The following is a 15154-nucleotide window of genomic DNA, read 5'->3' as shown; positions in this document are numbered from 1 at the left end:
AGTCAAGATGCTCTCAATGGTGCAGTTGTAGACCTTTTTGAGAATTTGAGGGACCATGACAAATTTTATCAGCCTCCTCAGGGGAAGAGACGCTGTCATGCCCTCTTCACAACTGTGTGGGTTTGTGTGGACCATGTTAATTCCTTAGTGATGTGCACACAGGAACTTGAAGCTTTCGACCTGCTCCACTACAGCTCAATCGATGTGGATGGGGGTGTGCTCGCCCCTCCGTTTTCTGTAGGCTGCCTCATCATCATTGGCGATCAGTCCTACCACCATTGTGTTGTCAGCAAACTTGGTGATGGTGTTGGAGTCATGCGCGGCCACACAGTCTAGGATGAACAAGGATTACATTAGAGGATTAACTACACACCCCTGAGGGTCCTGAGCTTGGTGATGAGCTTGGAGGGGTGTTGAATTCTGAGCTGTAGTCAATGAACAGCATTCTTACATAGGTATTCCTTTTGTCCAGGTGTGTGAGGGCAGTGTGGAGTGCAATAGAGATTGCGTCATCTGTGGATCTGTTGGGGCAGTATGCAAATTAGAGTGGGTCCAGAGTGTCTGGGATGATGGTGCTGATGTGAGCCATGACCAGCCTTTCAAAGCATTTCATGGCTATGGAATGTGAGTGCTATGGGGCGATAGTGTTCTTGGGTAGGGGAAACTATGGTGGTTTGCTTGAAACAAGTTTATATTACAGACCGGGTCGGGATAGGTTGAAAATGTCAGTAAAGGCACTTGTCAGCTGGTCAGCGCATGCTCTGAGTACGAGTCTTGGTATTCCATCTTGCCTTGCAGCCTTGTGAATGTTAACCTGTTTATAGATCTTATTCGCATTAGCTCCGGAGAGCGAGATCACACAGTCGCCCCAAACAGCTTGTGCTCTTATGCATGGTTCAGTGTTGTTTGCCTCTAAGCAAGCATAGAAGGAATTTATCTCGTCTGGCAGGCTTGCACCGATGGGCAGCTCGTGGCTAGGTGTCCCTTTGTAATCTGTGATAGTTTGCAAGCTTTGCCATGGGCATCAGAGCCGGTGTAGTAGGATTCCATATTTGTCCTGTATTGGCATTTTGCCTGTTTGATGCTTGTTTATGTTTAGGCATGAACAAATCCACATATTTCAGAAATGTATCATATCTGTAGTTACCTGATCATTTATGTATCCATTTTTTAAAAATGTATAATTTCAATAAATATCCTAACATGATATGTAATATTCATCCTCATATGTATGATAGAAAATAGGCTAAATCTGACTCATGAAATGTCCAACGCCCAAATAATTTAACCTTTTCAGGCACCGAAAATCATAGTGCTTCTTCACATGAAGGTGATATATCTGAGCATACATTTGCACAACATTCAGTAGTAGGCTATACAAGGCACAGAAAGGCAAACATCGTCATCTTTAATCCAAGTTGCTATTTCCAAAGCACATCTCTGCTATAATCAACATCAAAGTTTATATAGCTGGCCATATATGGATGTTACATTTTATTTTATGGGTTGGTTATGTAGGCTTCTTCTAACCCATCAGCTTTCTACTACATATAATAATAAGATTAAATGATATCTTTACATTAAAATTCAAAGTCTATCTGAATTCCAGTCATTCCAATAAATGTTATACCCCTTGATCTTCAAGAATAGGACTTGGAAATATGAAAGTATAGATTAGCCAAATTGTTTTACCTGTGTCACACCCTGATCTGTTTCACCTGTTCCTGTGATTGTCTCCACCCCCTCCAGGTGTCGCTTATTTTCCCCAGTGTATTTATCCCTGTGTTTCCTGTCTCTCTGAGCCAGTTCATCTTGTATGTTAGTCAAGTCAACCAGTGTGGTTTTCCCCTGTTCTCCTTTTGATATTCTCCTTTTGATATTCTCCTTTTGATATTCTCCTTTTGATATTCTCCTTTTGATATTCTCCTTTTGATATTCTCCTTTTGATATTCTCTTTTTGATATTCTCTTTTTGATAGGCTTCCTGGTTTTGATAGGCTTCCTGGTTTTGACCTCTGCCTGACGCTGGACAACTTTCTCGCCTGTCTGATCATCCTGCCTGCCCTGACCTTGATTCTGCCTGCCCTTCGGTATCTTTTGGACTCTGAACTGGTTTTTAACCCTTTTTCCTGTCCACGACCATTCTCTTGCCTTACCCTATTGGATTAATAAATATTGTAAGACTCCAACCATCAGCCTCCTGGGTCTCGTCATGTGTCGTGATAACCTGAACATAACCCCAAAACTACTACCCTACTCTGTTGTTTATTTTGTTGTCATGGAGGACTGATTGGGTTCATTGATTCAAGTTGAAAAATAAATGCTGCACTCATGGAATAGCAGGCTTTGAGCACTACTGAAAAGTGCTATTTACATGTGAAAAAAGAATGCCATATGCTGCATTTGCTATAGGCCTATTGTTTACCATTTTGTTGGTAACACTATGATATCTTGATAATATGCAGATGTTTAAATTGAAAATCCACAGATGAAACTATAACAAAACAGCCACCCCGCCTTGGTACAAAGCTGAGGCATGGGCCTGTAAAAATGTAACCACTCTCAGATTAATAGACAGAGCTATGGATGCAAGGACTGACCATCCATGATATCAAAATGTATGTTTAAACTGTGTTTTGAGGCTATACAGTGTCAGTTCACATTTACAAACATTGGAGAAAGACAAGTTCATATTTTGGGTTCTCATGGAGTGTGACAGTTGAACAAAGCACAAAACAAAGTTTATTCAAGTTGGATAATCTTTGGATGCCAATAGCAGCCACACCATTGGAAGACATAGCTTGGACTGTAGCCTACAAAAGCCTATTCCTGCTCTTTGCCCACGATCTAACAAACACGTGGTGTGTCATCATAGTGGTGTCTGGCTTGTGGTTAAACTCGTTCAGGTGAAACAAACTTAAACGTGCACCTTTTTTCAATGCTGATTTGAATGTCGTTGAGAAAACAGAGAAGTGTCAAAGATTTTTTTCCGCAAACATCCTGCAACGCCTGCTCCCACTTGTCATGATGTTGGCCTGGGGGTAGGTTTATGACAGTCATAAATACCTCTTCCCCCCTTTTTCCTCTCTCTACCTTACTGATGTTACATTTGCAAACCCCTTTGGTTAATATAGAGATTCTAGGAACATCAGAAGGTGGGGGAAATTAACTATATTCTGGTAATCTGACCAATTGAACATATGCGGTGGTACTTAATGAATATGATTTACATTTACATTACATTTAAGTCATTTAGCAGACGCTCTTATCCAGAGCGACTTACAAATTGGTGCATTCACCTTATGACATCCAGTGGAACAGCCACTTTACAATAGTGCATCTAAATCTTTTAGGGGGGTGAGAAGGATTACTTATCCTATCCTAGGTATTCCTTAAAGAGGTGGGGTTTCAGGTGTCTCCGGAAGGTGGTGATTGACTCCGCTGTCCTGGCGTCGTGAGGGAGTTTGTTCCACCATTGGGGGCCAGAGCAGCGAACAGTTTTGACTGGGCTGAGCGGGAACTGTACTTCCTCAGTGGTAGGGAGGCGAGCAGGCCAGAGGTGGATGAACGCAGTGCCCTTGTTTGGGTGTAGGGCCTGATCAGAGCCTGGAGGTACTGAGGTGCCGTTCCCCTCACAGCTCCGTAGGCAAGCACCATGGTCTTGTAGCGGATGCGAGCTTCAACTGGAAGCCAGTGGAGAGAGCGGAGGAGCGGGGTGACGTGAGAGAACTTGGGAAGGTTGAACACCAGACGGGCTGCGGCGTTCTGGATGAGTTGTAGGGGTTTAATGGCACAGGCAGGGAGCCCAGCCAACAGCGAGTTGCAGTAATCCAGACGGGAGATGACAAGTGCCTGGATTAGGACCTGCGCCGCTTCCTGTGTGAGGCAGGGTCGTACTCTGCGGATGTTGTAGAGCATGAACCTACAGGAACGGGCCACCGCCTTGATGTTAGTTGAGAACGACAGGGTGTTGTCCAGGATCACGCCAAGGTTCTTAGCGCTCTGGGATGTCAGTTCGGTTGTCATCTGAGACATTCACATCAATGATAAGATGACAAACTCTACAGTGGAAAGTCTACACATCAGAGTTATCGGATTCACATGGAATTGTTGTTCAATTTAAATGTTTGAATATGAAATTATTCATGATGGGATGAAATGTGATTTTAGCTTCTAAAATGTGAGATTTGGGTTATCTGCTCAATCAGTGGCCCGCCCCTGTGAATGGACATGAGCTATAAAACTTTTCAAACACGCCCTCCTCTCCCTTCCTATATAAAGCCTTGACGACAATATAACCTCCTGTTCCGAGGACGTGAGGACGACGGTCCGATTTCAGAATGGTTCAGATATTAACTACAGAACGAAGCCAACATCAGCGTGAGCTTTGGTTGCGAATGGTATGAACATTGAACTCTTGTTCACTACAGAAGTGATACCTCCTAGCCGTTGAGTTAGCAACAGCAGCTGCAAACAAGGGTTAGGAAGGAACAGACAGAGTATCCCGTCTACCACACAATAACGTTACTACAACGTATTCAATTTACCAGCAGAGACATTCTTCAAAGGACAAAGGACTCGGTTGGGCAACACGGCCTTTCATCTACCACCAACCTACCGAAGCACAGCTCAGAGTAAATATTTATTGCATTTTCCTTTTCCAAATGGGCGGTAATTTAGAATGCATAATATACTGTATTTACGACAGCACAGCTTCTCCCTTTGTCCCTCAGTCTTCCCACTCTTTCACTCAAACCCAGCCCCTTTTCTTTTGTGTAACCAGCTGTCACATCTGTTCCGCCCGCTTGGGACATTTTCCTTTATGACGTCATTTGTAATCAAGTTATGATTTAAATATGTGTATGTGTAATTCTGTGTGATTAGTTAGGTATTTAGTAAAGAAATAATTAAACCCAATTTTGTATTGCTGATTCAACTTGTTAGCCAGGGTTCGTGCAGATAACCAATAATTTATAACATTCAGATGAGACTGAATTAAGATGATGATTAATATTGACTGCTATTGATGTAAAATATTACTTGGTCTTTAAGAGTTTATTCGGAAGATAACAGCTCTATAAATATTATTTTGTGGTGCCCAACTCTCTAGTTAATTACATTTACATGATTAGCTCAACCAGGTAATATTAATTACGGATAAATTATTTTATAGAATAGCATGTCATATCACTTAATCCGGCATAGCCAAAGACACGACACACTCCTTCTCCCCAGCATTACGCACTCCTGCCACCATCAGTACGTACACCTGCCTTTCCCCGTCACGCGCATCAGAGTATTATTGGACTCACCTGGACTCAATCTCCTGTTTTTTATCTCCCCTATATTTGTGTGCCGACGCTGTGCGTGTCTTGTTTCCTGTCTGTTCCTTATTGAATGTTGACTCCCTGTACCTGCTTCTCATCTCCGGAGTCGGTCTTACAGAATGTAGCAGCTACCAAATGAAGCATCGGGGAGTGCTGGCTTTCCGGTTGGTGGTCACGTCGGGTTCGGGGGCTGCCACCGATGGAACAGGGGGTGCCTAAACCAGCTCGTCAGGCTGTCAAGCTCTAGCTGGCTTGAGAGGTTTTTTTCCCCGGTTGGCTCGGAGGAGCACATCCCATGTCAGTCTTCAGCTGGATCATCAGGTTTTTATGCCCGGCCGGCTCATCAGGCTGCTACACCTCCTCCGGATCAACGGGACTTCCACGCCTCAGCAAGATTGACAGGCCTCAGCCGGATCGTCGGGCACCTATGCCACAGCCGGCTTGCCAGGCTCTCACGCCTCTGCCGGTTCTTTGGGATTTCACGCCCAGCTGGCTTGTCCAGTACCCGTGCCTCGGCCGGCCCATCAGGCTCGCCCAGGGGGATGCCGGGTGGCGCCCCTAGAGGGAGGGTACTGTCACTCCCGCTCCCGCTCGATCTCCCTGGCACTCGAAGGTGCAGGCTCCCCAGCATTACACATTCTTGCCACCATCAGTACGCACACCTGCCTTTCCCCGTCATGCCCATCAGCGTATTACTGGACTCACCTGGACTCAATCTCCTGTTTATTACCTCCCCTATATTTGTCAGTTCCCCATCTCTGTTCCCCGCGGCTGAATTGCTTATCGAATGTCGTTGTGTTGCCCGTGTGCCGGACGCTGTGCCTGTCTTGTTTTATACCTGTTCCTTATTAAATGTTGACTCCCTGTACCTGCTTCTCATCTCCGGTGTCGGTCCTTATACATCCTTTCTCAATTTAAAAATAATCCTCAAAGTAATCATCAAGTTTTTCAAAAGTATCTGCAATCAGATTGCAATATTTTTTGCTGGTAACGTAATCCCTTTAATATAAAAACAATATGCCTCCTAGACTGATCTCTCTGGTACCGCATGGCAGGCAGTACTGGAGCACCAAGTCTACATTGATGATGGCTCCGACAGAGATGGTCACCTCGCTTTGAGTTCTTAGGAAACTACGCAGTATTTCGTTTTTTAATGTATTATTTCTGACTTTGTTACCCCAGGAAATCTTAAGTCTTATTACATACTGCCGGGAAGAACTATTGGATGTAAGAGCAACATCAACTTACCAACATTACGACCAGGAATACGACTTTCCCGAAGAGGATCCTCTGTTCAGACCACCACCCAGGACAATGGATCTAATTCCAGTAGTCGACCCAAAACAACGGCGCCGCAGAAGGGGCAGACGAAGCGGCCACCTGGTCAGGCTCCGTAGACGTGCACATCGCCCACCACTCCCGAGTACACTACTAGCCAATGTCCAGTCTCTTGACAAGAAGGTCAATTAAATTCGAGCAAGGGTCTGTTTCACGGAAACATGGCTCTCTCGGGATATGTTGTCGGAATCGGTTCAGCCACTGGGCTTCTCCATGCATCGCGGGTGTATGCTTCATGATTAACGACTCATGGTGTAATCATAACAATAACATACAGGAACTCAAGTCCTTCTGCTCACCTGACCTAGAATTCCTTTCAATCAAATGCCATCCATTTTACCTACAGTACCAAGAGTATTCTTGTCAGTTATAGTCACAGCTGTGTACATTCCCCCTCAAGCAGACACCAAGACAGCCATCAAAGAACTTCACTGGACTATATGCAAACAGGAAACCATCCTGAGGCTGCATTTATTGTAGCTGGGAATTTTAACAAAGCAAATCTGTGAACAAGGCTACCTAAATTCTACCAGCATATTGATTGCGCTACGCACATGGGCAATACCCTCGACCACTGCTACTCTAACTTCCGCAATGCATACAAAGCCCTCCCCTAGGCAAATCTGACCACGACACCATCTTGCTTCTACCATCTTATCAGCAGAAACTCAAACAGGATGTACCAGTGACGAGAACTATTCAACGCTGGTTCGACCAATCAGAAGCCATGCTTCAAGATTGTTTTGATCACACTGACTGGAATATTTTCCGGGCAGCCTCAGAGAACAACATCTACCTATACGCTGACTTGAGGAGTATATTTATAAAGAAGTGCATTGGAGATGTTGTACTCACTGTGACTATTAAAACCTACACTAACCAGAAACCGTGGATGGATGGCGGCATTCGCGCATCCACCGCATTTAACACGATCCACCGCATTTAACCATGGAAAGAGGTCTGGGAATATGACTAATATACACAGTGGTTATTCACTCCGTAAGGCAATCAAACAAGCGAAATGCCAGTACAGGGACAAGGTGGAGTCGCAATTCAACGGCTCAGACACGAGACATATGTGGCAGGGTCTACAGGAAATCACAGACAACAAAAAGAAAACCAGCCACTCTCCTTCTCCGTGGCTGATGTAAGTAAAACATTTAAACGTGTTAACCCTCGCAAGGCTGCTGGCCCAAACGGAATCCCTAACCGTGTCCTCAGAGCATGCGCAGACCAGCTGGCTGGTGTGTTTACGGACATATTCAATCGCTTCCTATCCTAGTCTGTTGTCACCACATGCTTCAAGATGGCTACCATTGTTCATGTACCCAAGAAGGCAAAGATAACTGGACTAAATTACTGACACTCAGTAGCACTCACTTCGGTCATCATGAAGTGCTTTGAGAGGCTAGACAAAGATCCTATCACCTCCACCTTACTGACCACCCTAGACCCACTTCAGTTTGCATACCGCCCCAACAGGTCCACAGACGACACAATAACCATCACACTGCACACTGCCCTATCCCACCTGGACAAAAGGATTACCTATGAAAGAATGCTGTTTATTGACTACAGCTCAGCATTCAACACCATAGTACCCTCCAAGCTCATCATCAAGCTGGAGGCCCTGGGTCTCAACCCCACCCTGTGCAGTTGGGTCCTGGACTTTCTGACGGACCGCCCCCAGGTGGTGACGGTAGAAAACAACATCTCCACTTCACTGGCCCTCAACACTGGGGCCCCACAAGGGTGCGTGCTCCTGTACTTCCTGTTCACTCTCCATGACACCTACAGCACCCAATGTCAGAGGACGGCCAAAAAGATCATCATGGACATCAACCACCCGAGCCACTGCCTGTTCACATCGCTACCATCCAGAAGGCGAGGTCAGTACAGATGCATCAAAGCTGGGATGAGAGACTGAAAAACAGGTTGCATCTCAAGACCATCAGACTGCTAAACAGCCATCACTAACTCAGAGAGGCTGCTGCCTACATTGAGACCAAGTCACTGGCCACTATAATAAATTGATCACTAGTCACTTTATACAATGCCACTCAATAATGCCACTTTAACAATGTTTACATATACATATCTTACATTACTCATATTACATGTATATATTGTATTTTATTCTCACATTTGTAATAAAGATGAGACCAAGGCACAGCGTGGTATCCGTACATTCTTATTTACTTAAAGAATGAACACCTAACAAAATAACAAAACATGACTCTTTACAAACGAGTGCTGTCAGGCAACTACACATAGACAAGATCCCACAAACACCAAAGGGAAATGGCTACCTAAATATGATCCCCAATCAGAGACAAAGATAAACAGCTGTCTCTGATTGGGAACCATATCAGGCCAACAGAATTACAAAAAACCCTAGACCTACAAAACTCTAGACATACAAAAACCCTAGACAATACAAAAACCCTAGACAATACAAAACTAGCGTACCCACCCTAGTCACACCCTGACCTAACCAAAATATAAAGAAAACAGATATCTCAGGTCAGGGCATGACATTTATACCATCTATTGCACCTTGCCTATGCCGCTCAGCCATCGCTCATCCATATACTTACATGTACATATTCTCATTCACCCCTTTAGATCTGTGTGTATTAGGTAGTTGTTGGGGAATTGTTAGATTACTTGTTAGATATGACTGCACTGTCGGAACTAGAAGCATAAGCATTTCGCTACACTTGCATTAACATCTGCTAACCATGTGATTGTGACAAATCAAATTTGATCTGATTTGACTGTAGGTCCAAGAGGCTCCTTAACAGCTTCTACCCCCAAGCCTTAAGACTGCTGAACAGTTCATCAAATGGCTCCACGGATTATTTGCATTAACCCCCCTCCCCCTCCCTTTTTTTAAGGTCCTTTTGATAGGATAGTCTGAGCTCATCCAGTTTGTTCTCCAGTGACTGAACGTTGGCCAATAGAACTGAGGGCAATGACGGTCTATTTGCTCGAGGACGTAGTCTTGTCAGGTTGCTGCCTCACCTGTCTCTCTTTCACCCCCACTTCCTCTTTCAAGTCCCTGGTTTCGGGCCTAGTCCGGAGTAAGCAGAACGTCCTGAGCTGCCTACTCGTTGAAGTAGACATTTTCTTCTAAATCGAGGTTAGTGATTGCTGTTCTGATGTCCAGAAACCATTTTAGATCAATGGCAGAGACATTATGTATATATTTATTTTAGATAACTGTAAAAAAAAAACACAAATTGGTCAGGAGCTCATAAAACAGCATCTATCCACTGTAGTCACCATCTTACATTTGACTGACAATTCGGCCTACCTCTATAATGACAATTAGGCCTACCTCTATAATGACAATTAGGCCTACCTCTATAATGACAATTAGGCCTACCTCTATAATGACAATTAGGCCTACCTCTATAATGACAATTAGGCCTACCTCTATAATGACAATTTGCCCTACCTCTATTTGTTTGCAGATCCAAGAGGACCAAACAGTAGATTAGTAATGATTCTACTTTTGATTAATAACATCAATTTAAGTAGTGATCCTGATTAATACATTATGTAATTGCACAGTGGGCCTTCTTGGATGAGACAAAATAAATTATTGTGTAATGATTGAGGCCTATGGCTCCAACAGAGGACATAACTGTAACGATGTGCGCTGAGAGTCTGGAAGCAAGTTCAGGGAGTGAGTGTTTTAATAAATAACCACAACATAATACAACATAAGAACCACAAACAACACACAGACATGGCACAGGAACAGAAACAATAACGCCTTGAGAAGGAACCAAAGGGAGTGGCATATAGGGAAGGTAATCAGGGAAGTGATGGAGTCCAGATGAGACTGATGACACGCAGGTGTGCATAAAGATGGTGACAGGTGTGCGCCACAACGAGCAGGCTGGTGACCTAGAGGCCAGAGAGGGAGCACACGTGACAATAACATAGAATGTGCAGTGTTTGCTTTTAGGCATTACTTGCATCCTACATATCAAAAGCTTTGCGATGATGAAATTACAGAATAAAATATAGAAATTCCTGATAAATGCCCTCTGCCTTATCACCAACTTTGTGAACAGAGTGGGATAAAACAGAGGCTAGTCCGCGGGACCAGTTCCCTTCAAAGAAGGGAATATCTCATTGAGCATTCCCTGAAAGCTCCCTGATAATGCCAAATATCTCATCTCAAGCTGAAGTATCATGTAGTTTGTTCTCCTATTCCAAGACAAGCCCCCCTTGGCCCTGGCCAAGGAGAAGGGAGTGTGTTGGCTACATACCAGTCAATCCTCACAAATTAATCACATTTTATTTGTCACGTGAGCAGAATACAACAGGTTACAGGTCACCTTACAGTGAAATGCTTACTCATTGGGAATTCTATAGTGTTTTGCACATTGCAATTGTTTTGCCAAAATTGTTTGGCCATCTCCCATGAACCGCCAACTCCCCGAACTACTTTATAGGTGAAAGAAGCCAACATTAACCATTTCAGACAACAAAATGAGCTGCTAACGCAAGAAGAGGTTAGAAGGTGTGACATGTTGTAGGTTTACATTGACCTTAGGCTAAAGTTGCCCTGAACACTTCACCCCTCAATTCCTCAAGTATCACCTTTAAAGTTATACATTAACTTCCTCAATTATCTTGTCAGCAGAACAACGGTTTTGGAATTTCTAGTGTGTTTAGATATTCAAAGCGAAACATACCTTACTATGAGGTGCTATGCCAAAATTACATTGTGGAAACCGAATCCCATCCAATGAACACAACAGGTCAAATTGTGTTATTTTACATGTTTCTCAAAGCTATAGTTTGCAACTATACTGAACAAAATTATAAATGCAACATGTAAAGTGTTGGTCCTATGTTTCATGAGCAAAAATAAAATATCCCAGAAATGTTCCATATGCAAAAAAGCTTATTTCTCTAAAATTGTACGCAGAAGTTAGTTTACATCCCTCTTAGTGAGAATTTCTTCTTTACCAAGATAAACCATTCAGCTGACAGGTGTGGCATATCAAGAAGACGATTAAACAGCATGATCATTACACAGGTGCACGGCCAGGTGGACTGGGGACAGCAAGGAGTCATCATGTCAGGTAGTCCTGAGGCATGGTCCTAGGGCTCAGGTCCTCCAAGTGAGAGAAAGAAAGAGAGAAAGAGAGAATTAGAGATAGCATACTTAAATTCACACAGGACACTGGATAGGACAGGAGAAGTACTCCAGATATCACAAACTGACCCTAGCCACCGATACATAAACTACTGCAGCATAAATACTGGAGGCTGAGACAAGAGGGGTCAGGAGACACTGTGGCCCCATCCGATGACACCCCCGGACAGAGCCAAACAGGAGGGATATAACCCCACCCACTTTGCCAAAGCACACCTGAGGGATAACTTTGTAGGTGACCAAATACTTATTTTCCACCATAATTTGCAAATAAATTCATTAAAAATCCTACAATGTGATTTTCTGGATTTTCTTTTTAATTTTCTGTCATAGTTGAAGTGTACCTATGTTTAAAATTACAGGCCTCTCTCATATTTGTAAGTGGGAGAACTTGCACAATTGGTGGCTGACTAAATACTTTTTTTGCCCCACTGTATATCTGTATTCCCAGTCACCAATCCATAGATTAGGGCCTAATTTATTTATTTCAATTGACTGATTTCCTTTTATGAACTGTAATTCAGTAAAATCTTTGAAATTGTTGCATGTTGCTTTTATATTTTTGTTCAGTGTTTATAACAATTATAAAACTTTTATACTTGCAAAGTTTGCATCTGTAAACATCTGTAAGCTTAATGCATCTTATGTTTATGAAGTAACTTATTTAAGTGCATGTACTGTATGTAACTACTGAGAAACAACAATTAATTTTGAACTTCCTAAAAATCTGACCATAGCTTCGATGGTATCAAAGCTCCAACTTGCCAACTAAGCATGTCTGACAAAGTCCTTGCTGGCTGCAGGACAGAGACCTCTGTTCTGTCGGCTTGCAGTTTAGAGTTGGTGATTTGTAGATAAGCCAGTGTGATCTACTAAACCCACCATTATAGCACGCTTGTGCCGCCTGTGCTGTAATTTACTGTGAACAAACTGTTAGGAGGAGACCCCAGAGCCTGTAATTCTACTGTTTGTCCTCTTCAGAGGGGCTGGAGGACAGATGACTTCTGAATTTCAGTCGGTTTTGGTGGGTTGGAGTTTTGGCCTGCCTGGTGACATCAACAGGTGGTAAATTAGTTAATAGACCAATAAAGAGACTTCCAAAGCTCTATGCAAATAACAGCTAATTTTCAGTTTTCCCTTCCCCACTCAGACCACTCCCAGACAGTCCTAGCAAAATTCTTACTTGAGAAATTGCTATTTTCGTTTCTTTTTGAAAATGTTAATTGAACTGTTTGCAAATGATGTTAGGCTGATGTATTTTTGTGGCGTCATGTTTGTTTTTTAAAATTATAGGGCTCCTGAGTGGTGCAGGCACTCACTGCATCTCAGTGCTAGAGGCGTCACTACAGACCCTGGTTTGATCTTGGGCTGTATCACATCCGGCCGTGATTGGGAGTCCCATCGGGCAGAGCACAGAGCCCAGCGTCGTTAGGGTTTGGCCAGGGAAGGCCGTCATTGTAAATAAGAATTTGTTCTTAACTGACTTGCCTAGTTAAATAAAATAAAAATTACGTTAAATAAAATGTAAAAATAACCAGGTTGTATTCTGTTAATAAACATGTGTTTAATTTTGCTACACATGGATGGAGAGAGAGATATGAAGGATAGAGGTTTGAGTCCCCCTGCTGGACATCAGATACTGTCATGTTTTCCAGCTGCTTGTCAACAGTAAAAGAAGGACAAGTGCATAATGAAGAGTTGAATTAACTCAAGGTTGAGTTAACAGGTTTAGTTAACAGGCTAACTCAAGACGATGAATAAGTGAAAAGTGATTATGAAATAATCATAACAATGATAGCAAAAAACACAAGGATACTAGAAATGGCTTAGGGTGTTATTCTTGTTCCAATAGTGCTGTATGGTATTTTATATTAATAAAGCTTTATATAATAAGTATCAGCACATTATGTAGTTATTTATATATGGTCTGTGCTATCTGGGATCCTTGGGACATCCCTATCCCATTGAAGTTGACATTTTATATGGTAAAGTTTAGGGTTAAGGTTAGGTTCAGGTAAGGGCTATGGTTAAGGTTAAGGTAGGGATTAAAGTTAGGGTAAGAGTTTAGGGTATGGACGTCCCAAGGACCCCAGATAGCACTGACTATTTATATATGGTGTGGGATAATGTCTGTATGGAAAGGATAATACAACAATGTTGCTTATGGCATTGTCATTCAGTTGAAACGTTTTTCTTTACTCTCTTTTGCTTTTATGTAAAAAACAAATATTTACAGTACTGTATAATACCATAGGCCTAATTATATGTGTATATCAAGGTGATGCCAGAAAGCAAAAAAAACAACATAAATACCGGTTGACAAATTGAAGCAATCTAAATGATCTCAAAATCTGAAGAGAGTAGGGATCAACCCTCAAATACATTTTGGTACATATGATAACATTTCATGGCTGTTATTATACCCATCTATGGCCGTTCCTGAGATCATTTGTCTGGTATAACTTTGTGCCTCCTTGGGAAAGGTTTGAATTGTTGCAATAACGTCAGACGGAAGCAATATCCTTTTTTGGTGATATCCTGTTAAGAGTTATTTTGAATGGCTCGTCAGACAATTGAAAAGTGTAGCCTATTTTGAGACCACACAAACTCAAGAGCTGCTTCGTGATGACAGCCCCCGCAGTCTCCACTTGACCGGTGCGGCTCGAGACTATAAATTGGCTCGCAATGGGCATGGGGAGGACATGAACACCTGTATCTGCAAGTAGATTGTAGTTGGGGGAATTTAACTTATCTCGTCAGAGAAGCTTTTCGAAAGCAAGAAGAAAAGTCTAATGTTCAGGAGGACCAGGGACAGAGAGCAGAAATGGAGAGCCCCATAATTGAAGACAGGCAAGTCATATTATCTATGAATTTATGTTGTTTTAATTTGCCTACAAGTTGAGAAATTAAAAGGTACGTCTGGTCATTGAATGGCTTAAATTGAATGCACAATCTGGGATATCAATGAATGACATTGACTCTTGAAGAATATAGGCCTATGCCTTATGATCCTATTCGTTGTATAACTGTCATGCCCAGAATAACCAATACTCCATGGTGTTATGGTTATTTGAGTCTTGGTAAACAGATTCCAGAATGTGGTTTTAATTTAACAAAATATAGGAAATTATGCATTTAAATACTGTTATCATACAGTATGGTAATTGTGGTCTGAAAGATCATTTTTTTAATATTGTTTTTTACATGATTTCTCTTAGATTTATCTGCCGACCTTTTTACAAGGAAAATTATAAAGACATGGAGTTGGATGATTGGTCACCTCCAGCTGCTGATCTTACACAGAAGATGGT

At 42.6% G+C, this 15154-nt stretch overlaps 1 long non-coding RNA gene across 1 annotated transcript; it reads right to left on the bottom strand.

Moving 5' to 3' along the window:
• Window positions 1-10394: 10394 nt before the first annotated feature.
• LOC118387965 (uncharacterized) lies at window positions 10395-11624 on the bottom strand. Its single transcript, XR_004826476.2, has 2 exons — window positions 11377-11624; window positions 10395-10579 (listed from the first exon to the last, which is right to left on the bottom strand). It is a non-coding gene; the product is annotated as an uncharacterized LOC118387965 (long non-coding RNA).
• Between the last annotated feature and the right edge of the window lie 3530 nt (window positions 11625-15154).

This window comes from Oncorhynchus keta, chromosome 9, assembly GCF_023373465.1.
Source record: "Oncorhynchus keta strain PuntledgeMale-10-30-2019 chromosome 9, Oket_V2, whole genome shotgun sequence".
NCBI lineage: Eukaryota > Metazoa > Chordata > Actinopteri > Salmoniformes > Salmonidae > Oncorhynchus > Oncorhynchus keta.
Note: the sequence above shows the minus strand (reverse complement) of the source record. Positions and strands in the feature narration are given on the sequence as shown.